At 51.3% G+C, this 23,783-nt stretch overlaps 1 protein-coding gene and 1 long non-coding RNA gene across 3 annotated transcripts in view; both read left to right on the top strand.

The window, feature by feature from the left end:
- TSPAN9 (tetraspanin 9) overlaps positions 1–23,783 on the top strand; it is a 183,358-nt gene that overhangs the window by 153,819 nt on the left and 5,756 nt on the right. The window lies entirely within an intron of this gene.
- On the top strand, positions 1,527–23,783 carry LOC120607319 (uncharacterized). Its single transcript, XR_005654135.1, has 4 exons — positions 1,527–1,536; positions 10,129–10,138; positions 12,323–12,325; positions 22,505–23,783. It is a non-coding gene; the product is annotated as an uncharacterized LOC120607319 (long non-coding RNA).

The raw sequence follows: 23,783 nt of genomic DNA, 5'->3' as shown, positions 1-23,783 counted from the left end.
GCTGGGCCCAGGCCGACTTTCTCAGGATCGTCTTGTCATCACAGCCGGAGTCAGCTGTTGGTTTGGGAAGCCTTCCCCAGTCCAGCGGTGCGTAGCCAGAAATATAACCCTCCTGTTTGCCAAGAGCATTGGATCTTGGCAGGCATCCTCATGGCCTATTTTAAACTGAAGGGAGTGGAGAGAGGTGCCTCTCGGGCTGAGCTGAGGACCCTTTCCTGTGGGGCTGTGTGGGGCCGCTGGGGCTTGTCACTTTCTCCCTCTATGGGCTGATGGACACCTGTCTTGGGGGGAAGGCAAAGGTTGGGAGACGGAACTGTTTCAGGGCAGTCTAGAAGAGGGTTTTCACAATTACATGGTGGGCTCTGAACTGGTGTTGGGAGACTGGTTTGTCCTACTCTCCTGCATCGCTGCGATTGTTGTATGAGCCAGCTGCTTGACTACCCTATTTATTCTCCCCATCTGGAGAATGGAGGCTCAACGGATCTGTCCTGCCTGTCAGAGTGCTCCTGTGACTCAGAGAGTGGTTCATAACACATCTGGGACATCTACTGAGTCCCTGTCTTCCTGCTTCATTTGCTAAAGTCACTCTCCCCACCAGGCACAGCCTATTCTGAACAGATACAAGTTTCTAAGAAAACCAAACAAAAAGATGATAGAAATAGGCAGTAAAGGCTGTTCAATTGCTTATGATGCTGCCTGCTGGCTCAGTGAGTAATCACTCATTGAGATTACTTAATGAGTAATCACTCATGAAAGATCCAAGAGCTTGGTGCTTAAGATCTTGGATTCAGGATTTGACTTGTCGAGCCTCTCACTTGGCGAGTTCCTTAATCTCTCTGAGACTCGGTTTCTCATCTGTGAATAGGGATGATAATTATACCCATTTTGTCAGTCGTAGTGGGGATGCAGTGAGGTAATGGTCTGAAGGATGGGGACCTGCCACAAATAAGTGCTTAATGAGCTTGTCCACTGCAGCAGCAGCTGCTGCGACTTTCATAGCTCATGTAGAATTCATAGACCGTCATCACAGACAGAGCGTACCTGCAATGATGCTGCAGCCCAGAGAGAACAGGCCAACGATCAGCCTAGGATCAACTGAGGTGGAAAATAGTCACTCCACATTAAAGGTCCAGAGAGTGCCAGGTGGGGATTAGAATCTTGTCACTGCCCCCAAGAGCCCTATCACAAGGCTTGGGATGCCAGTTGGTAATGGTGATGGGGTGTTCATTCCTGAGGAGTGGTGGGGAGAGGTCGCAGCATGTCACGTCTCTAGGGGCAGCATGTCCCTTGGGATTTTCTGGCTGCTATAGCTCAGCCCAGTGGAGCCCGCTCCTGGCTGGGCAGATGGGTGGTTCAGCTCTGGAGATTCTGATACACAGCAGGTCCAGGGTGGGCCCTGGGCATCTGTAATGTCAGAAATGTTGGGTGATGCTGATGCCCTGCAGGAGACTGTAGGGGTAAGTCAGAAAGAACTAGGAACTGACCTTGGCCCTACTGATAGGTCTTGGATAATAGAGTCTGCCTCCTCAGACTTGTGTAAGAGTTAAGTAGAATAATGCACCTAAAATACCCAGCCAAGAGCCCAGTGCCTGGGCCTCGTTTTCTGGATGATGACAGTTGTAGTGATCTTTGAAGCCCAGGCTTGGCAGAGGCCCACCCCTCTGTCAGGCCCTGCCTTGCTTTCTGTGGACCAGGTGTTGACTGCCTTCAGGACTCAAGCTGCTTTTCCAAATCTCTCCAATGCTTAGGTGCCCTCCTTCCTCCCGCTCTTCACATCCCTTCATTGGAAGCCTGAATTCAGAGGGCATCTTCTCATTTTAGAAGTGAGGAGAAGCGAGGGAAAATGGTCTGCAGATCCACAGAGACTTGGACCCCGGTGCTCGGCTTTGCCTTTCCCCTGGATCGGGTTTGTAGGAGCCTTTTGAGCTAGCCTGTGCCCGAATTCCAGGCCCCAGACCAAACGCTCAACACATTTCTCCACCAAAAAGAGAGCTAAAGTGAATGACTTGGGTTCCATCTTGTCTATCCTGATGACAATGGCAATGGCAATGGTAATAGCGATAATGGTAGTGGCAGTGACGACAGTATCCAGTGCTGTTTGAGCATTTACTAGATACCGGGCACTGTTTTAAGTGCTTTTTGTACATTAACTTATTTTAGCTTCGTGACAACCCTGAAGGGGGTACTATTAGTAAACCTTTTTAACAGATATGAAAAATAAGTCACAGATGAACTGTGAATTGACAGAAGCTATGCTCTCAAGCATGCTTTTCCCCAGTCTTGCCCTTTAATACTGGTTCTGAGTCAGCTTCCACTAACAGCCCAGTGACAGTCATGTACCACATATTTTCATATGGACATTTCTCTCTGCAGTCTGTAACCAGTGCATGGAGTGGATGCTCCGTGTACATATGTGTGTTGACTGTTGAGTGGATTGTATTTGTTGGTTTCCAGGGGACAGGGGAGAGGCTAGAGGAAGGGCAGCAGCTGCCCCGTTGCCAGGAGAGCTGCTCTGACGCCAACCTGCCCACCATGTGGGCTTCTTGCTGCAGTCGTCAGCTCCCCTTTGTCCCCCAGAGCCCAAAATAGCAGTCTAAAGTCAAGAGAGACAATGAGGAGTGAAGCACGTGGCTGGGCTAAAGGGCTGATGGGTGCAGGACAGTCAACCTTGGGGCTTCCGGCCTGGCTCTGTCTGCCCCGCCAGCTCTGGGCTTTTTATAGAGAGGCTGTGTTAGGTGAGCCCAGTGAGTTTGTGCATGGGCCTCATCTGACTGCAGCATGTGGACCCTTCACAGAGGTGGCCTGAGGAGACGTGGCCCCCGGGCTGACCTGGGTTTGAGTCTCCATAGCAGCTGACTCGCTCTGCCCATAGCCACATCGCGTAATGGGAGCAGCCGGTCAGGGCAACTGAAAAAGGAACCGGGCTGTGCCCAACCCAGCTCTATTATTAAACTTTTCTCTAGCACTTTCTCCCTACTCAGCCCTTTGCCACCATATTCATGAGATTGTCCCTGTGCCACCCCAAAGGGATGTGGCCATTGAAAGCTGGTATAGGAAAAGTAGCAAGGGACCTGTTATAGTTTCATAGGACCACCAATGGAATTTCCTTTTTCCGTGTCAGAAAAATGGCCAGCTTTCAGAAAGATCTTGGGGTTTCTAGCCTATAACCTGGAAGTCAGAGAACCTTTCCCTTTAGGTTACCCTTAGGTAAGGCAACTAGCTTTTAGACAAACATACTTTATATGAGGTCTTTGTGCAGGCAAATCAATGAACCCTTGAGGCTATGGCGGGGTTGGGAAGAAGGCATTCTCACTGGTTCAGAGTTGAGAGTAAGGTTCAGTAGTGGTATGGACCGTGTAGGAACAGAGCTGGATACCCCCTTTAGTATCTCAGGTATGAGCTTCTGCTTCTTTTAGTTTCCTTAAGCTGAAGACAGTCTTTCTCCTGCCAGTTACATCCTTCTAGGCAGGGATGTTAGCTTGTTGCCTACCTCTTTTTTTTTTTTTTTTTAAGAGGATATTTTTTTTAAGAGCAGTTTTAGGTTTACAACACAATTGAGAGGAAGGTACAGAGATTTCCCATATACTCCCCTCTCCCCTACACATGTGTAGCCTCCCCCATTATCAGCACCACTCACCATAATATTTTGTTTTGCGTTGTTGTTGTTACCAAGGATGAACCTACGTTGATGCATCATAACCAAAGTCCATAGTTTTTTTATTTATTTATTTTTTTACGATTGACTTTTGGTCTGCATTCTGTGAATTTGGACAAATGTATAATGACATGTATCTACCATTTCACTGCCCTAAAAATCCTCTGTGCAAACCCTGACTACCACTAATCTTTTTACTGTCTGCATAGTTTTGCCTTTTCCAGAACGTCCTATGATTGGAATCATGCAGTGTGTAGTCTTTTCAGTATGGCTTTTTCTCTTCCATGTCTTTTCATGGTTCCAAAGCTCATTTCTGTCTACTGCTGAATACTGTTCCATTGTCTGGATGGACCTCAGTTTATTATTCATCCAGCCACTGCTTTTACGGAAGGTGGGGAGACCTGCATCCAAGACTAGACCTGTCCCCATTATTCAAGGCTAGTTTATGTAAGTGTCCATCCTTTTTGTTGTTTTGCCCTTTCTTCAGATTTGTTGGGTTATCAGGAGCCAGGGAGGTGATGAAGGAATGAGAAAGGAAGAATAGAGCAGTTGGGGGAGCCAGCGGCTGGAGGGGGTGGGACAGCTGGGTCCTGAGGCCCATCAGTGAGCTGGTGAGAGTGGTCGGAGGAGCCAAGCCACATGTGATGATGGAACTGCCCAAGAGATGTAAGACTCTGCTGAACGTAGGACTCAGTTCCTCGTGGATGACAGGGCAGGGCCACTGGGAACCTGGGGAAGGCGCTCCTGCAGGAATCCTAGCAGGAGCAACCCAGTGTGGTGGAGTCCCTAAGGCCAAGGCCAAGGCCACAGGCCTGGCGCTCAGCACCTCGCTATGATGGGAGGTGTCTGGTTCTCCCCAGAAGGCGAGTGGGTTATAAATAGCCGATGACGGGCTGCAGCGCGAGCTGCCTCTAGCGTAATTGTCGATTTTGAGAGTGCCCTGGCGAGGGTTGGGAGGCATGATTGAGGTTAAATTCGGCCTTGTTGGCTGATTGGCATTTCTTGAGCTGGGTGCTAATCCCTTCAGGAGGTCAGATAAGCTCCCTAGCGGCGCCCCTGATCTTGACTTTGAGGCCAGGTTAACTCTTCCAGGGGACCACAGAAGAACCCCAAAGTCGTGACTACTCCACGTTGCCTGGTGCAGAGCAGCTATCATGGAGCTGGACTTCAAGGGGGTCTACCCAAGGAGGGCCAGTTCCTGAAATCCAGACTGCACTCCGCTGTGTTTGTCTGTCCAAAATGGCTGTCCCACAGGGAGGCCTGTTCTGGGACAGCCCTGTAGCTAATGAGAAGCTATGTGTCTCCGGAAAATAGCTTAGGCCCAGGTGAACCTGGCTTTGCTGAATATCAGGGGCGAGTTGGGTGAAAGGTGCCAAACAGCCAACATCGAAGGTTGGGGTCCTTCTACAAGCCCCAGCTGTCAGCTCTCTCCACAGTCTGAGTTAGGAAGCCCTGCCCACCAAGGTTCCAATGGCTCTTGTAAGTAAAAGCAGAGAGCTCCCCCTTGGTAGTTCACTGAATTTTGTGGCTTCCTGCTCCCACTCCAATTTGCTGGAGGCATAATACCTCGCCCTTTTTACAGAGTAAAGGTAGGTTTCTAGCCCTGCTTATCTCCTTACTCCCCCCTCCCCCAAAGGTCTCTGGGGGCAGCTGGGAGGCAGTTCTCTGCTGCCAGTCATGTAGGAAGTGCTCGCTCCTCCCCTTCAAATACCTGGGGTTCTGGCCTGACTTTCTCCTCCAGGTCTGACCCCCTTCCTTCCCTGAGCTGGTGCTCCCACTCTATGTCCTACTGTGATTCAGAGTTCATGCTCATGGGTTTCTTGGAACCTCCCCTTACCAAGACTGTAAAATCTGGTCCCTGTGGAGTGTCGCCACCTTGATGGGCTGTTCTCTGCTTTATGGCTGTTGTCTCTCTGTGGCGCTCACTCCCCCGTCACGGAGCCAGAGCCGTGGCATCCAAGAACAACAGTGACTGCTTGTTCCATTATAAACTCAACTAGCTGAAACCCGCTGAGACACTATGGGAATAAATTATCCCCAACAAGCTCTCCTGTTAAAAGGCAGGCCCCTCTGCTGCTGCCTCCCATCTCCTCTGGCTGGCATCTCGTCAGGGTTTCTGGAGCTAGCCTGCTCTCTGTCCCCATCCGGTGCCCTTTCTACCTGCTGTGACAGCTCCTTTCTAATCACCAAGTATAACAAGTCAGGAGACTTTAGACAGAGGACTTCTGCTGCAGGTGCCCAGAAATGGAGAGTATTGGATTTTATTCCCTTTTTTTTTTTTTTTAAATGCTCTTCACCAGAGAAAGATACCTCTGAAGGAGGAAGATCTAAGTTGGTCTTGCAGGGTGAATCAGGAGAAGGAGGGTCTGCCAGACAGAGGCTTGGCAAGAACAAGGGGATATTTGGTGATGATGGAACTCACTTCATTTTGCTCTAGTGAAACAGCTCACAGTGGGGAATGCTGGGAGATGGGCCTGCGGTCAGCTGATGGAGGACATTCACTGTTAGGCTGGAGGGTTTGGACTCCTCATATGGGCAGCAGGGAGCTGGTGCAGCTCCTGAGCATGGAAATGGCAGGGTAAAAGTAGCTTTAGAAGGAATAATTGAGGGAGACAAGGAGGAGGGGGTGCTGGGTTGGTATTGGCAAGTACCGGGTCTTAAGAGCTGATTGAGAGCTGAGCCATCTGCAGGGGCAGCCTGACTTTGACTTGAGCTGAGTCTGTACCCTGATGTCCCAGCCCACAGAAGGGAGAAGGAAGAGCCTTGGCAAGTGTCACTGTGTCTGAGTGCTCTGGGCCCAGGATATGTCCTACCCAAAGAGATATTCTGAGCCTCGAAATCTCCCTGGTGTCCCCTCCTTTGGGATGGGAAGGAGAAGCAGGCCCTAGATGCCTGGAGGGAGGGACCTCAGTGAACATTCCTGGCCTGGGCCGTTTAGCTTGTCATCTCCTCCAGGGAGTGACTGAGGGTAGAGGGAGCCTTGACCCCTCCACTGAGATTTGAGCTGCCATTTGGCATTTGTGAGCAAGACTTCAGACAAGCTGATTCTTATCGCCTCCTCTTCCCCTCCCACTAAGGCTGTGAAGAGGAACCACTGGAAATTTGAACAGGGACCATTCTGACCGCTCCGTGGAGAATGGGTTATAGACGGGCGAGAGTGGCAGCTGAGAAAACAGAGAATGATTGCAGAAGTTCAAAGACGAGACAATGATAGCAGTGGAGATGGAGAGACATGGATGGACTGGAGACAAATTTGAGGGGGAACTGACGGGACTTGCTGGTGGATGATGGGACATGACGGAGAGCAAAGAGTCACTAGTGACTCGAGTTCTGTGGCTCGAGCATCAGCATTTCTGTTGTGAACTTTTTAAGTGTGAGATACTTATGAGGCATCCAAGTGGAGAGAACCAGAAGGCAAGTGGATGCATGAGTCTGGAGCCCAGGGAGGGGCTGCCTCACTTGTGCCTGGTCAGCTGGAACAGTCCCTCAGCACACTGAGATCCTGTGAGGTCCCACCGCTGGTAGACGTGGCTCTTGGTGTAGGTGCTTGCTCTTGGCTATGGAAAGAAAGCAAGATGATGGCGTGAATGAGCCACACAGAAGAAGCACACAGGTAGTCCCTGTGATCACATGCCTTGGGGGGCGGAGTCAGAATGTAGCTGCATTTGATATGACAACATTTATGTGCCACTAAAGAATTTGGATGCACTTGGTACTCACAGAGGTGGGACTTGTTTGATCTTTATTGTCTTTGACAGCATGAGTGTCCTTTTCCCTAGGGTACCAGTTGGGTGCTACACAGAACAAGTTGTACCATTTTACTCCCATGCTGCTGGGAGCTTGCCTGTGTGAAAACAGGCAAGAAAAATATCTCCTGGGAGCCTGCTTGATGTGAGGCACTTTAGGGGATGAAAATAAGAATGACTTAGGTAAAACCAACAAGATTGAGCATCCGTTCATTCTGCAAAACATGTTAGGTGCTGTGAGGAAGGTGGCAGGTACTTCTAGTGCACAGAGGAGGAAGAAAGGGAGGATGGGGTCATCGACCCTTCGTGGGAAGGGGTCTTTGCTTCACGGCAGGGGGCGAAGGGAAGGGCCTGGCTGGTGGGGGAAGAGCTAGAGGTGAGGCATACAGGCCAAAGATGTGGGTACATCACAGAGGGATGAGTACCCAGGAATGTAGGGCATAGTGGCATGCTGCTAGTGAAAAAGTGACCTGTGAGTCTCAGATGAAATGCTGAGGGGTTCTAGCCACATCCTGTTGGCTGCAGGAGCCCCCCAGGGTCTGGAAGAGAAGGTGCGATGTGCTTCCAGGAGAGCATTTCGATTGTGACAGTGACAGGAGGCGGGATGATCAACATCAGCGCTTCCCAGCATTCAAGCCAAAGAGAGGAGGCCAAGAACCGCACCGTAGGCATGGGGAGGACGAGGTGGATGGGGGAAATTTGCAAGGTGCTGAAGGATTTGAGACGGGGAGATGGAGATGGGTCACAATGATGATGGTGATAGTAAGCATTTATGATGTTAGGCCTTGTTCTTGTTCTAAGAACTTTAGAAGTTTTATTCTTTTTACTCCTCTCAAACTTTTAAGGTAAGTACTTACATGTATTTTGGGGAGATAGCAGTATTATCCCCATTGTACAGATGAGGAGTCACCGTCGCAGAAGTCATCCAGCCCATGAGTTAATGGACAGAGCAGGGGCAGAGCTGGGATCCAGAGCCCAGGTGTTCACTTCAGAGCTCCAAGCTCTGAAGAGCTCAGAGCCAAGTTTTGATTCCTGATGGAAGAATAGATGGAGGAACACATCCCCAAGATAGGGACATGGTGGAGAAGCACATTTCCAGAAGACTGGACAGATATCCTGATGCAGATGGTGTTATTCAGTGTGCATATGACACCATGGAAAAGAATTACTGACTGCAGGCCTTCGAGGCTGAGTGATTTGCCTACCAGCTGGGAGGCTGTAATCTGCCTTCCAGTGCAAGCAAAGGCTCTCAGGCATCTTGCGACCTGAGAGGCAGCATGGGTGCCCGGTGGCGAGCTGCTACCATGATTTTGGTGCACCTGGTGCAGGTGGTGAGATCCCCACCTGAGTCCTGCATTTCTAGCATTCACAATGTCATGCCTGCAGACCGATGATATGTTGCTTTACAAGACAGTTGAACCTCTGGTGTGGAATTATGCGCCCTCCCACAGCAGTGGTCCTGACACTGGCTGAGCCTTGGTGCCCTGCTTTCTGCAGAAGGGGCGCAATCTGCAGGACTGGCCTGGAGGTTCACTTTTGCAAAAGAGGTCAGAGTTTTTCTGAAATGAAGCCAGACTTTAGCTCCCCTGAGCAGCTGGTGCCATGAACCTTAAAAGTTCCAAATCCAAGTAAAATCTTTTCTCTTTCTCTTTTTTAGAAACTTGTACTTCTAAAACTGCAAACCTGCCAAGTGAATGGGAGTGGTACCTCTTCCTGTTAATTTGAGGGTGTCTATTTCGTGGAGGCAGTACCCTAGATCTCCCCGCTTTCTATGTCTTCTGACTCCTGTGTCAGCCTGTATCTCAAAAACCACTCTTTTGAGAGCTTCAGGGAAATGCGGAGCCACAAAGTGCAGGCGTCTGCATTCTGCTGTGTCCTCATCCCTCCCTGGCTACTGCTCCTTTTTTTTTCTGTTGAATAAGCAAAAGCAAGAGCAAATGTGTTCCTCAGGATCTCATATGAAAATGCGTAGTAATTGTTTCTTTTTGCTATTGTCAATATGTTTCTGTTCCGTTCATTGAACTTTGTTCTCAGCTCCTCTTGCTAGCTCATAATTTAACATATACATTATTTCCCCTGTTTGCCCTTTATAAAATGGCATCATTTCTCCCTCTGGGTCTTGTCTTGGTAGAGGGAGTGCTGATCCGTGTGTGTGTGTGTGTGTGTGTGTGTGGTGTAAGGCTGCCAGAAGTTGGGATGGGAGGGCAGGAGGGAGGGCCATTGAGATCTGCCTTGGGGCTAGGCTTCCCCTAGCCTGGATTTGATCAAAGGCCTCACAGTACTCTGCTCCTTCCAGGTGTGGGAAGCGCCTGGACTCAGAAGTAATCGATTCTGATTTATATCCAGGTTGGGGTGTAATTAGCAGTCTCGATTTAATGTCATTGTGGCCTGAAACTTTGCCATCTGCTCCCTCTCTGTTTGGGTGTATTTAGATGGTCGATTGCCGAGGCAGGGTGCTGAATTGGCATCAGACAGGGCCCCTGACTGTGGAACCCTGAGCAAGTCTCATCTCTGAGCTGCCATTTTCTTACCTGGGGGATTTGGATTATGATGTCACCTCATAAAGGGGCGGGGCTAAATCACACAGCTCTTCACAGGCCTAGCTCTGGGCCTGACATTTTCCCTCCTGCTCCCTTCCCTAAGAGAATTAGGGCCACTCTTAGCGAGGCAGGGGTGGGTTCCAGCCTCCCAACTCATGGGCAGGTCACTCAGCCCTGAAAGCCTCAGCCTCTTCCGGGTAGAATGGACCAATTGCAGTATCTTACCTATCTTACACAGCCAGGGCGAGGAGTGAACAGCAGTGAAATCCTGGGATCTTGGGGCTAGAAGGGGTTTGGCATATTATTAGGTTCAACCTTTCCTTTTATAGGTGGGGGAACTCAGGGTCAGAGGAGTGAATGAGCCGACTTGCCCAGGATTTCCCGGCCATTAGCCGCGCGTGGCCAGTGCGCTGTGCTGTGTGGGGTCCATCACGCTGCTCTGTCCACTAACTCCTGAACATATGCGGAGCCACATACATCTCCATGTGTGGTGGTGGATGGACAGATGGCCCTTCTCCTGCCATATGCTCTGGCCTCTTTACGCATGTCAGGGACAGAAGGGGGTTGAGTACCTTCACGCCAGGGTGAGGAGGCAGTCCTGTGGCTGAGCTAAAAACTTGCCTAGCTTCCATGTTCCCATGGAAGAGCTCACAGAGTTGATACCAGGCTGTCGATAACCAGGGTCCTCGCTGTGCCCCACACTGAGCATGATGCCAGGGAAATGCAGAGAAGGATCAAGGGAGGCTCCAGTCCTGTGCAGCTGTTTGTAGGCTGGCTACACCCCAGCAAAGGTCAGTAGTAGCCAGGTGAGAGAAGTTTCTACAGCTGATGAGTGGTCAGATAGTCAGAACCACTGCTGAGTGTTAGGCTGGGGTCAAGGCAGGCTTGGCCAGCTAGAAGGAAGAGGTGCCAGTGGGGCCTTGAAGGCCCTGAGTTGGATTGAGAAAAGTGAAAAGAGGAAGACTTTTTGGGTCGGGGGAGATGCTGTGAGTAAGATAGAGAGGCAGAATTGTGGAAAATGCATTTGGGGACCCGAGGGGTTCACGGTGAGAAGTGAGGAACCTCAGTGAGAACATCGATTTTATTTTTAGAGGCTGCTTGCTAGTGTTAGTGACTGGGCAGGCAAGTGTCTGATTAGATTTAGCTCTGCTAACTCAGTGATTGGGATCATTATTTTGGCTCTAAGTATTGCTGAGGCGCGACCTTACCTGTGACTGACACTTGCTAACCCATGCCAAGGATGGAATGGGACCCAAAGGAGGCTCAGTAACTTCCCGAGTCCCCCTCTCTGAGAAGCGCAGGTCCAGTGAGGCCCTTGGGGTCCAGAGAGAGGAGCTGGTGAGTCCCAGTCTTGCTTTGGATTCACTGTGGTCCCTTCTGGGTCACAGAGTGACTTCTTGCCCACCGCCCGCCTGCCTCAGCCCGCCTCCTCCTGAGCTGGCTTTCCGCTTATCTTAATTTATTGATGAAAACTTGTTTTACGGTCCAGAGCACAGACGGCAGCAGCTCCCTGCCAAAAGAAAGCAGGCTTGCAAATTGGGAAAGCGAGCTGCCTTCCGGAGATGGGTGGCTGGGGAATGGGAGGACTCAGAGTGAGTAAAGCACGTCTGGGCGGATGCATGCTGCACAGCCACTGCGGGAGTGTGGGCTGGGGGCTGGGGGCTGGGAACAGCTGGGCCCCAGCCTGCGCAGGACTTCTCTCCAAAGGATGGTCCCTGGCTTACAGGTGCTCCGCCTGGTCTCAGCAATCTGGGCGAATGAGGCCTGCAGGCCATAAATACTAATGACTCCCATTTATAGCTTTGTACAAGACTCCGTGAAGTTTATTTTCATGAATCTCATTTAATCCTGGCTACAACTCTATGTGGAAGGTACCATTAATCCCTCATTTAAAAAACAGGAATCGGAGAAGTTGTTTTCCAAGATTCCCCCTGCTGATAAATGAGAGAACTGAGAACTTGACCTTGGTCTACCTGGTTCCAAGGCCAGAGTTGTGCCCAGCCTTCACTGGCCCAGATATTCAGCACTGGCCCCTGTGCTTATTTGCCTTATGGCTGCTTTTTTTTCCACCTAGAATTGCTGGTCCATTTGACTTGGATGTCCCAGAGTAGGGACTCCATCTCCTGCTCTTGTGTGCCACCAAGGCCCCATGGCGCCAGCTCAGGGCAGGCACCTGTGAGGCGTTCCTTTCTGAACAGTGAGAAGTCTTTGCGTTGCTTCTGTGAGTTCCTCTGAAGCTTTGTTTTCTGGCGGGTCAAATGTGGATTTCTTTGTGTCCCTCCTTACTACAAAAGTATGTTATGGGCACGTAGGAGATGAGGGCTTGGCTCCTGTCAGTTGCAGCATCCTCACCTATAAACGGGGTCATGGCTCCTCATGAGTCTGTTGGGAATGTGTGCCCGAGACGGTGTGTGTGAAAGTGCTTTCCAGAAAACTGACGGCACAGCATCGTGATTATCTCCATATGCGCTTCTGTTTTTTGGAAAAAGAAGTTCCATTGAGCTCCAAGTTAGTTTATTTTGTTCCTTTTTACTTCCTCCTGTAGAGGAATAGCCAATAGTTTTCACAGTTTTGGTAAAATCAGATAAGTAGGTAGATTACCTTGGCTGGACTGCCTCCCTCACCCCGCACATGTACACCTGAGACGTATCCTCCTCCCCACAGACAGGGTGACCTAATGACACGTCCTCCCCTCCACTCTGTCTCTGTCCTCTGCTCCCCAACAGTGCCATTCCTGCCGTCATCCACCAGCCAGGCGCCCGAGGCTGAGACCCTGCCCCCCCATCCCAGGCCGGGCTGTGTTTGTGTCCCGCCCTCTAGCTGGACTGTGTTTCTGGGTCACTGCACTCTTGGGCATCCATTTCCACCTCCCTTGACTCAGATTGGGCTAGAAAGTTGTTGAAAAATGTTTAACAAAATGAGATTTGGGATTTTTCTTAGATCTGTAGTAGGCACAGAGGGGTTATAATCATGGGGTTTGGAGTCACAGCAAATTGGATTAAAGTCCCAGGTCCGCCGACTCCACAAGGGAGCTTAGACGACATACATAAAGTAACCTCCAGTCCTTTAATTTTGCCATTTGCAAAGTGGGGAAAAAGTAGTAACTACCTTGTGTGGTTTTCGTAAAAAGAGGTTAACGCCGTTCCCGGCATGCGCTATGTGCTCAGTAAACTCCAGCTTCATCATCAGCATCATTACCGTCACTGTCCTCACCGTCACCCTCTTCACCACTGTATCACCACCACTGTTATTGTCCCCACCGTGGCTTTTCTCTCCTGCTCTCCTAGTCTACAAGTAGGCTTCCAGGCCACAGCCTCGCTCGCACCCATCACACCATGGCTCACTTCCCTTCCTCCAAGTAAGGACACATCTAGGTGACAACTTTCTGGCTTATCTGTATGACCTAGGTCTCAGCCGCGGAACGTAGTGGGTCAGAACACGGTTTCTGCAGTCAGATTTCCTTTGTTCCTTCGTCACTGAACCTCTCTGTGCTTTTGTTCTCTCATCTATAAAATGGGGAGGGCAAACGTAATCTGTCCACAACCCTGCCACTGGGTTGGGAGGGTTAAATTAGGCAGAAGAGGCAATGCTCTCAGGACTGCGCCGGCACACGGTCCTGCTTGTGAGCGCTAGTGCTTTAGTGCCCCCACCAGCACAGCATCGAGGAGTTAAGCCGGGAAGTCGGGCCGCGGTGGGTAGGGAGAAGCGAGGCATGGCCCCTCCATTATCGAGTTCTGTGACCTTGCACAGTTCATCTGGTGAGACTGTCATCAGGCAGCTTTCAGCAGAGTAACCCGAATTGCGGGGCACATGTGGAATAGTAGAGGGCGGGCTGTGGTCTCCTGGTTCAACCAGGAGGATGAAGAGATGGGCAGGGTTTGGCACGGGGTGGGGAGGGATCTCACGTCACTTAAGTTGGTGCTGAGACCATCTCTGGCAGAGGGACCTGAACTTAACTGGCCTGTGTCCCCCACAAAGCATGTCAGAAATGCCAAATCCTGGCGTGGGTGGACACGGCTCCCAGCTGGCAGTATAAATAATTGGTTTGTGGGCATAAGCTCCCTAGAGAGAAGGCCAGTCATGTGTTGGCCACATCCAAGGGCTGCAGCAAAGGTGTGTGGGTGGTTGTCCTGGGGCCAGAGATGGACCTGGCTGTCAGCCACGATCTTTTCTGATATCTGTATGTATAATTATAGAGTGTGATTTGGCAAACTTGAGCCACAGAAGATTGTCCTCATTCCGTTATTAAAGGGTCTCTGTTCTGTGACGGGCAAATGGAGGCAGCCTCACTGAGGAGAGGCACCCAGCAATGGACGGATTTTCACTGTCTGAGTTTTCTCCACCTCTGGGGCCTCAGGGAGAGTGGGCCTCAACCTCTCCCCATTATATAGGGTGAGTTATAGTCTCCCAGATCATTTGAGCTCTTTGCCAGAAAGATGTGATGTGAATTCAAGGTATCCTTGTCCTATTCCCCTTGCATTTTCCAAGGAGTTTGAATAATAGCACAATGCCTTGTACGATATTTATATTCTGAGGAACACAAAGTGCTCGGCAGGCATAATCCTGTTCATCCTCTCCGTGTCCCTGCGTGCTGGGGAGGTGCTTTTCCTGCCTCAGTCTTCTTGTGGAGAAACATCTCAGGAAGGCTAAGTGGCGTGCCCGAGCTGCACAGCACACCCCTGTCCCCCAGGCTCCAAGTCCTGAGATCTGGGCTGTTGACAGTTCTGTGCTCTCAGGGAAGCCCAGGTGGCCCCAGCTTCAATGTGATCTTTGAAGGTTGGTTTCTTAAGCTCATCCCTGCCTCCCACGGCAGCCCCGGCTTCACATATTGCTCTTTGCTTTGATTCTGTCAGAAACGTCTTTCTCCCCAGATGCACAAAGTAAAACAAATGCGAGAGGGAAAAAATATGCTGGTGATTGGAAAACACTTTCTGCAGACTCCTCTGACAAGCTATTCTGAGTCCTTGGCACCTTCCCTCCCAATTTACGGTGACCTTGGGTGTTCAGAAAGTGCCTCACACCATGGTCCCAGGCTGTCTCCCATGGCTCTTCCCTGGGCCCAGGAGCTCAGGAAGCCATGGCCAGTGGGGGCCCAGGTAAGGAGAGCTACATGTACAACCCCCCACACCATAAAGAGCACCCCTTCCCGCACTAGCACCCTGAGAGTTCACTGGGTGCGGGTGGCCTGAGGCTCCAAGCTGTTTCCTGTTGGGTGTTGACAAGTTCTGGATCTGGGGAAAAGACACGTCCAAGAGTCATCCTCCCTCCACCCTCCCAGCAAAGGGTGGTCCTCCCACTAGCTCAGGGACTAGCACCCCCAGCGAGGGGCCAGGATAGTGGACTGTCAGCCTCCCTCTTGGGAAGTTCCTCCCCATGCCTGCCCCTTGCCCCTTCGGCATTTCAGCCCATTTCCTCTGTGTGTTCCTGAACAGGGATGGAAAACAGCTGTGTGCTTACCCGTGTATGATCTGTCCAGGTTCTTGAGCAGAATCTTGCTGTTGGGGCCTCCATCCTCCCGTTGTCAAGAGTGAGCAGAAGTGGGATGGGCTGGACTGAGCTTAGGAATGCTGGGTTGCAAGTGCTCCCCTGTGTCCCTTCTTCCCTTTACCTACTCCCCACCCCACCTGGGCCTAGAATGTGCTTGACTGGGAAGAAAGTTCAATCCTGCCACCCCTCGAGGCCTGCCCCAGAAGGCCTGCGGTGGTGGTGTGAGTCGATGTTTGAGGACCGGTGAGTGATCGCTCCTTACTCACAAGGCTGGCAGGTGCTTTGTATCATCTGCTGCTCTCTGGCATCCCAGCCGCACCTCATTCTGTGGTCTTTCTGGGGCTGTTCCTCAGGCTTTGTTCCTTCTGGCAGTCTCAGTCTCACTTCGGGCCCTTTTGGGGGGTTCTGACCTGTCTCTACCTCCCTTTCCATTTCCTTACAAAGGGGTCTGTTTGAGAAGGTGGCAAGATTCTGGCACCCGAGAAAGTTGATCTGGGACCTGCTGTCACGTTTGAGGAGTCCAGATGGCCTGGGAACTGGGGTGCAGGTGGAGGTGAGGGAGGTGAGCTGTGTTGCTCTGTAAGCCTTTCTCCTAGATGGGAATGGTTTTGGAAGACGAGAGTTTCAAGGGGCTGTGTCTGGAGAGCACAGGTGGATACCCCCTCTCCTTCCCATGTCTAGTCCTTGCCCCTTGCTCGCTAGGCATCAGCACTGTTGGGGACTGGGCCTGATCTCGGCATCTCTGCCCTGGCCTTTGAAGCCCAGGGACAGACCCAGATTCTTCTTGCCCCCAGAGCTGTGTCACCCTGGAACTCACAAATGCCTTGGTCGGAGTGAGCCCCTGGCAGGGCAGATGCCCTCCATGCTGAGGCCAGGCAGCCCGAATAGGAGGGCAGCACTTCAGTAAAGCCTACCTTCTCTCCCCACCCCCGTCCTGCCCAACCGGGGTCAGAGGACACCAGGCCCTTTGAGTAGCTTGCTCGAGGCCAAGATTGCTGGGGACTGAGCATTCCGCCTGCCCAGGGCCCTCAACTCACTGGAGGAGGTAAGGGGCTGTCCTCAAAGTCTCAGATGGGCTCTCCTCATCACGGGCTCTCATCCCCATGCACTTTGAGAGTTTTAGACGGTAAGACTCACTCTCAACAGATAGCGTGTTCTGGTGAACTGGGGAGAGGACTCACCATGTTCTCAATGTTACTACAAAGTTTGCTGGAGAGAAGTGGACTCTGAAACATGGAATTTAAGAGCTTCATTAACCGAGATTTGCAGCTCCCAAACACAAGGTTCCTCACATTTAGAATTGATGAAATGCTCTCCCCTCGACCTATCTTAGAAAATAACCTCATTCTGCAGTCATCAAAATGTAACTGGGTTTTAGATATGCAAATGTTTTATGTAATGTTTATTTGGAGGAAAATCCAGCTCAGAAATATGGGTGTGATCTCTCTATCACCTATGCAAGCTGGTGATATTGGAGGCTGTGAAGTTGTTAAGAAGTTGGGAGGCTTTAAGAGAGTGTGGGGTCAAAAAAAAGAATGACCAGGGAATCATGCTGTTTGGCTTTAAATTATGCACAAACTCAGTGTGAGCCAGAATTGTGCTGTGGCTGCCAGCCAAGCCAGTGGAGGCTTAGGTTGGATTACTAGAAGTACAAAGCTCAGAGTATAGGAGGGGAGAGTGGTATCTTTATACTCTGTGCTACTCCCTCCATAGCTGGAATCTAACTTTCAGTTTGGGACAGAGGTGAGCAATAGAGGGTGACTCAAAAGTCAAAGAACTGAAAGCCCTTTAATAAGTCAGAAGAAGACTTGGGAAAGTATGTTAGATACTGACCTTCGAATAATTTGAAGGCCTGCCATACTTGTTCTGGGTGGGCTTCTTGGGCAAAACCAGGACTGAGGCATGTTAGCCATAGGAAAGTAGATTTTTAAGTTAATAAGAAAGAATTCTTGACTAATTGGAGTTGTGCAGAAATGGAATGGAGCGTATTGTGGGATGGTGAGCACCGGGGGTGCTCCATCAGAGGCCAGGGACAGCTCACACAGGGGAGACTTCTCACTGAGTGGCCACCTTCCCCTCTGTGCCCCGATCCTCCTGCCTGTTGGGTGACTTTGGCAAAGGCAGCTTTGTGACTCTCTCTTGTCCTTTCCTTTTGCTCTGTGCAGAATTAGAGGCATTGTCCCCCTTCCCCTCATCACCCCTTTATAGCTTTGATGATAAATGGGCTGTAGGGGCCCCTTGGAGGCAAGTGGCATCTGAAATACAAAGTAGCAGCCCCACTCCTGGCACTGACGTATCGGCCCTCCTCTCAGTGATGAAATTCTTGGCAGGCCGGCTTCTCCCGGGCCAGGCAGGATCATTACTGGCCGCCTGTTGGGCTGTGAAATTAAAGTCACTTTGGTTTTCTTTTTTATTCTCCACATCCACTAATTTATTAAATGCCGTTAAACGTTGCACTTGGCTCTAGCTCATAGAGAATGCTGAGACCTGGTCTTCGAAATGCTCCTGCAAAGCAAAGAGGAGATGAGGGTGGGTGGGGGGCCAGGGTTGGGTGAGCAGGTTCTGCAGACACATGAGGCAGCAGCATGGAAATAGCCAGAGGATGTGATGTAACGAGCGGGCTGGGGCAGTAGGAACAGGGGACTTACAAGCAAATGAGAGTGTACAAAGTTGGGGCGGGAGTTGGGGAGTTACTTGGGGCACTGGGGGTTCTAGGAGTGGGGAAGAGGGAGTACATGGGCAGGTTCTTTTTCAAGTACATTTGTGTATTCGGATCTGGTCCTGTTGCTAGTCTGTGGCTTGCTCAGGCCCTGCCCACCCCTCCCGAACCCTCCTATCCATCCATCCATCCATCCATCCACCCACCCACCCATCCATCCATCCATTGATGCATCCAACAAATATTTATATAGCATGTTCTGGATCCTACTGTAGAAGAGAAATTGATGAGACATGAACTTGGCCCTGGAAGTGCTGGTGTTTTGGTGAGGGTGGGCAGCAGTCTACACAGAAGCCTGGGCAGGTCCCTGATATGCTCAGCCCTGGGTCCAGCCCTGGCACAGGAGGTCACACAGGGGAGAGGATGTTGAGGGGACACTGGAAGTGGCTGTTCCTGAGCTCTAAGCAGTGTGCAAGTCGGGGTTGAAGCTCAGGAGGGAGATTGGTTTAAAGGGGAAATTACGGGCTTCACCACTGAAGAAATGGGATGCCTGTGTGAAAAATCATAAGGATGCATGGCAGAAGCATATATTAAAACTACAAATCAATATGGTTCAAACTGAAGATGACTAAAAATTCTCTGGAGATGTTGGCTAATTACAACAGGCTTCATAAATGAGGTGAATCTGGAGTGCTTGTCACTATATGGCTACAGCCCCACTGGGCCTCAGCTTATTTGCTGTACATCTGGTGGATGGGCCTAAGGGTGATAGGGTGGTCCTGAGATGGCCCTCTGAAGTGACCCAGACAGAAGAGCCCAAAGTCATTGCCAAGGGTGAGGCGCTGTTCCTGCCTCTGGATATTTAGTATTAAACAAAATAGACCCAAATCCCAGCCCTCATAAAGATCAAGGCCATGGGCAAATGCAAGAGTAGGAACTTGTTTTCTCAAGTTTTGACATGGATTTATTTGGACCCCTGAACTGAAAATATTTAGGAATGCCCTGGTTTTTAAGGGGAGGGGTGAGGGGCAGGGGAGGCTTGATAGTCAAGCTGGTCCATGGGCCAACCCCTGCTTAGAGAGGGTTGATGACCAGGCCAGGCTGGTGACCTTGGGTCAGCTGATGCTAGCATGGGCTGGGTCCTGGCCTCCTGAGTCACCCTGCCTCGCCTGGTCTCTTCCTGCCTTGGGCTGACTATAGCTTGGTCATCTCAGCTGAGATAGCTCTCTGGTTTTGGAAGAGAATTATTTTCCTGAATGCCAGCAGCTAAGCTCTCCGGCACTGATCTTTGGCTGTGCCACCGCAGGCCTCGCCTCCTCCCTGTGCTTGGCACTCTCCGCATGGGGCAGCTCCCCTCCCTGCTCCTCCTCTCTCCCCTTCTTACCTCACCCTCTCCCTACACCCTGCTCTGCCTTCAGAGATTGGCTTTCTGTCTTCTTGCCCCTCTTCCCAGCAAACCTTTCTGCTCTCATCTTTCCTCCCGCTCATACTCCAGACATTGGCCTCTTACCTGCTCCTGCCCCAGCCCTCACCAGCTCCCTGAATAGAGTCTTCTCAGCACTTTTCCCCTCTCATGTTGTGTCGGCCCTCTCAGAGCCACCCTTGGAGGGAACACACCAGGTTCTTCCTCTGGCGGTGCCTCCTCAGGGAGTTGAGAGCCAGAGGGGGGACACCTGGCATGGGACGGGGCTAGGGCAGGGTTCCTCGGCCTCCAGTAACATTTGGGGCTGGGTGGTTCTCCATCGTGGGAGGGGAGGCTGTCCTACACACTGTTGGATGTTTAGCAGCACCCCTGATGGCTACTCACTAAAACGCCAGTAGCACTCCCCTCCCCAAGTTGTGTCAACCAGAAATGTCTCCAGACATTGGCAGATGTCTCCAAGGGAGCAAAATTGCTTCTGGTTGAGAACCGCTGGGCTAGGAGATGAGAACACCGTGTCTCAGTCTTGGCTAAACTTGTGTTGGAAGAGACCTTAGACATTTTCTAGTCCAAATCCCACATTCTAAAGGAAATAGGGCCTCAGAGAGCTAAAGAATCTTAAGGTCACATAGGGGAGCAGCATGATGAAAGAAGCATTTTAGAAAAAGGATTCAGGTAGCTCGATGCAGGCTGAGCTGAAAAACAGAGGCCAGAGGCGGGGAGGGGAACATGGCTGGGGTCTGGGCATGAGACAGGCTGAGGCCGGGGTCTCGGTGCATTTTGCCTCTTGGCTGGGACTCAGCACACACTCACAGTCTCCTAGGAAGGACCTCTGCACCATACTCCAGGGAATCAGGTTCTGGTCCTGTCCTGGCAGTGTGACAGCCCCCTGACCCGTCTCAGTGTCCTTATCTGTAATTTTAGGACCTGATGTTTGTACTTTCTTCCTGCCTGGAGGCTCTGCTGGTTCTGGGTCATCTGAGTTGGAAACACCTTGCCTACCTCAGCAGAGACCCCTGAGGATATGGAAGAGTGGCAGTGGGGTGTGCAGTAGCCCCTGTAGTGGCCTCATTCATTTAGCAAACATTGTGCATGATGCCTTCTTCCCCCCACTCCACCCCCGGGCTTAGGTACAGGCTGTTGGTGGGGTTGCCCCGCCTGGAGCCAGCACATCTCACCGGGGATCTAGCCTGGGGCACTGTGGTTCCTCCAACAGGAAGTGAGGAGGGAAGCAGATAGGGGACAGGACCACAGCTCATTTCTCTTAACCTGGTGGGTCTTTGGGAAGCTTGCAGACCAGATCAGGATACATGCAGTGTGAAGTCAGAAAAGCAAGACTAGGAGAAACAACCAGTTCCCGGGAGCTTCTGAAGTGTTGAGGTTTTCCCAGATGGAGGCTCCTTGGACTCATCAATTACCCTGAGGAGGAAAATGGAGAATGGAGGCACAGAGGGGACCCCAACCGGGCCTACTCCCAATGAGAACTGGCTTCTGGGGAAAGCTGTGCTCTCTTGGGAGAGTCCTGATGTCTCAAACTGCAGGATGGTGGGGACGTCCCGCAGCATCGGGGTCCAAGGCCAGCTCTATTTAGCAGGCTCCTCTACCTGCCGCCAGTGACCCTGCAGCAGCAGGTTTTCCTGTCATTCATTCCAGGGTCTGGCTGTGAGAGCCATAAATTTTTAATGTGAAGATCATGAATGTTCTTGGTATGATTAATGAGAGAAAAATTGAGACGGCAGCATAGAAACTGACCAGACTGAAGAAAGTCAGTGACAAGTTGGATGAGTTTCAGTGTCTCCCTTGCAAACTTGGAGCTTGTGACCTGGTGTGGAGCGCCACCTAGTGGTTGCAGGGGTTGCTTCCCGCATCAAAGCTTAGAGATGCCCCATTGGGTGGATGATCTGGGCCTGAGTGTGCCTATACCTTGGGAGCCTTGCCCTTCTCACACCTGGGCTGCTTCGGAGTATAAGAGGTACATAACGCCTCACCACAGTGTGGGGGACCCAGGCAGCTGCTCCGCTCACCTAACTCCCATCCTCCTACAGCTCCTTGGACAGTCTGGTTTAGTAATACATGGGAATATCCCCACTTCTTTTGTTATGCCCAGTCCGGACCACCTTTGTTTCCCCATTTATCAAAATCCTACTCATTCGTTAAATCCCAGCAAGCCTTGTTAATCTACCTTCCGCCATCCTGTGCCGACCATTTCACCACCTCAGTCACCTCTGCAGACGCCCACAGCCCGATCACGACAGTAGCCTCCCGATTTCTCTCCCGGCTTCCCCCTTTGCCCTCTGACGGTCTGTTCTCTGAGTATAGCCAGAGTAATCTCCTGAAAACTTAAATCATGTCACTCTCCAGCTCCAGAGGCTTCCCATCCCACTAAGAAAGAACAGCACCCACATTTTCCCTCCCAAAGCCTGTGAGATTCTGTCTCCTGCCACCCCACCTACTGGTCCCCTACGACTTGTCACCTTCGCTCTGTTGTAGCCACATGGACACCTTGCTCCTCTGTGGCTGTCTAGGCTCATTCCCACCTCACAGCTTTTGTATGTACTTGCTGTTCCCTCTACCTAGAACATTCTTCCCCCAGATGTTTGTGTGGCTCACTTCCCCTCTTTATTTGGGTTCCTACTCAAATGCCACGTTCGCAAGAGGCCTTCCCTGACCACTCTGTCCCGTTCCTTTCTAACTCCTCATCCATTTTTATTTCTCCTCCCAGCACAAACCAGAACCTGAAATTCTGTATGTTTGCTTATGTAGCATCTGTGTCCTGTGTAGGAATTCCCTCTTCATGAGGGCAGGGCCTTGACTGGTGTTGTTTACCATCTCTCCAGCACTCAGAAAGGGCCTGGCACTTATTAAGTAGGGGCTCAGTGTGGGTTGCGGGCTGCCCGTCTTCACGGGTACATCTGTGTCTCCTCTCTGAGTGAGACCAGCTGGAGAGCAGGGATGTGCTTGCCTCTTGGGGGTCACAGCACAGACCCCGGCCCTTAGGAACTTCCCAGTAAATGCCTTTCAGAGACCAGTACCTGGTGCTGGCCACCTACTTCTCATGCTTGCTTCCACTTAAATTCTCACAGCAATACAGAGGAAGGTGCTATTATTGTCATTCGGCATAAAAGGGGTTTGCAAGGTCACACAACCAGGACATGGGGGAGCCGGGCGTCAGATCCATGTCTGTGCCTCCCCAGCCCTCACGTCTGCTATTTCACCCTGCCCCAAGTGCACCCGTCCCTGAGGGATTGCCTCCTCCAACTGGCATCTCGGACCGGGATGGTGACTGCTGCCTCTGAACTCCTCTTCCGTTTACTTGGCACCAGTGTGTACCGCCGAGGATAGATGCTGCTTTCTTATTGCTCCCCTCCAGCCCAAGCAGAGGCCTGAGGAAGGCAGGTCTCTAAAGTGGTGGTAGCTTTTCTGGCACAGGATCCTGCATGCTGTAGGTTCTCAGTAAATATTGGTCGACTGATTGATTGGCTCCTCAGACTCAGCAAACTTCCTCTGAACTGCCGGAGGAGGCGGGTGTCAGCTTTATCGAGTATAAACTACAGCAGATGTGGAGATCTGCAGCCAATGGAACTGAAGCTTCCTTGATAAAGCTAGTGGCGTTGGTGGCCCCAGGGGTGCTGTTGAGAAGAGTCGGCCTTTGGGGCCCATAGTGCTGGTTGCTGTCTTACTGGATGGATGGCGAAGGCAGTGATGGGCTCCTACGTCCTGCATATGGCCAGCCCCTCAGCCAGCTTCTCAACAAGCCCAATGAGTCCTTTTGTTTTTCCACCTGGGAAATTTTTTCATCAGGCTCCTGAGAACAGTGGGCCAATGGCCCTTCTGGTCAGGGCAACAGGTCACGATTGCTGGTAGGTCCGGCTTGAGAAAGTGGACTCCGAGATTCTCTTCTCAACCCCAGAGACAAGTCTTTACTTGCTTTCCCTGACCACCATGCACCCCACCCCCAGGCCCCTTCCCGAATGGCAGAGCCTCTCTTCCACCAAGGGGAGTAAGAGCAACCACTCATATATACCTAGGACCTACGACATATGGCACATGATTTTGCTTGCACCTTAATTAACTTGCTCCTCAGAGCGGCTATGGAGTCTGTGAAGCTAACGTAACCCCATTTGCGAGATGGGGAGGTTGAGACACGAGGAGACTGAAGGGATTTGTCATCATTTTAGGCTGTGACCATGTCTGACTAGTAGCCCAGTTCTGGGTCTCAGGGTTGGTAGGGACACGGAGTCTTTCGAGTCCCATGGCAAGGAATGCAAGAGCAATG

The sequence above is a fragment of the Pteropus medius genome, unplaced genomic scaffold (genome assembly GCF_902729225.1).
Source record: "Pteropus medius unplaced genomic scaffold, Ma_sr-lr_union100, whole genome shotgun sequence".
Classification (NCBI taxonomy): domain Eukaryota; kingdom Metazoa; phylum Chordata; class Mammalia; order Chiroptera; family Pteropodidae; genus Pteropus; species Pteropus medius.
Note: the sequence above shows the minus strand (reverse complement) of the source record. Positions and strands in the feature narration are given on the sequence as shown.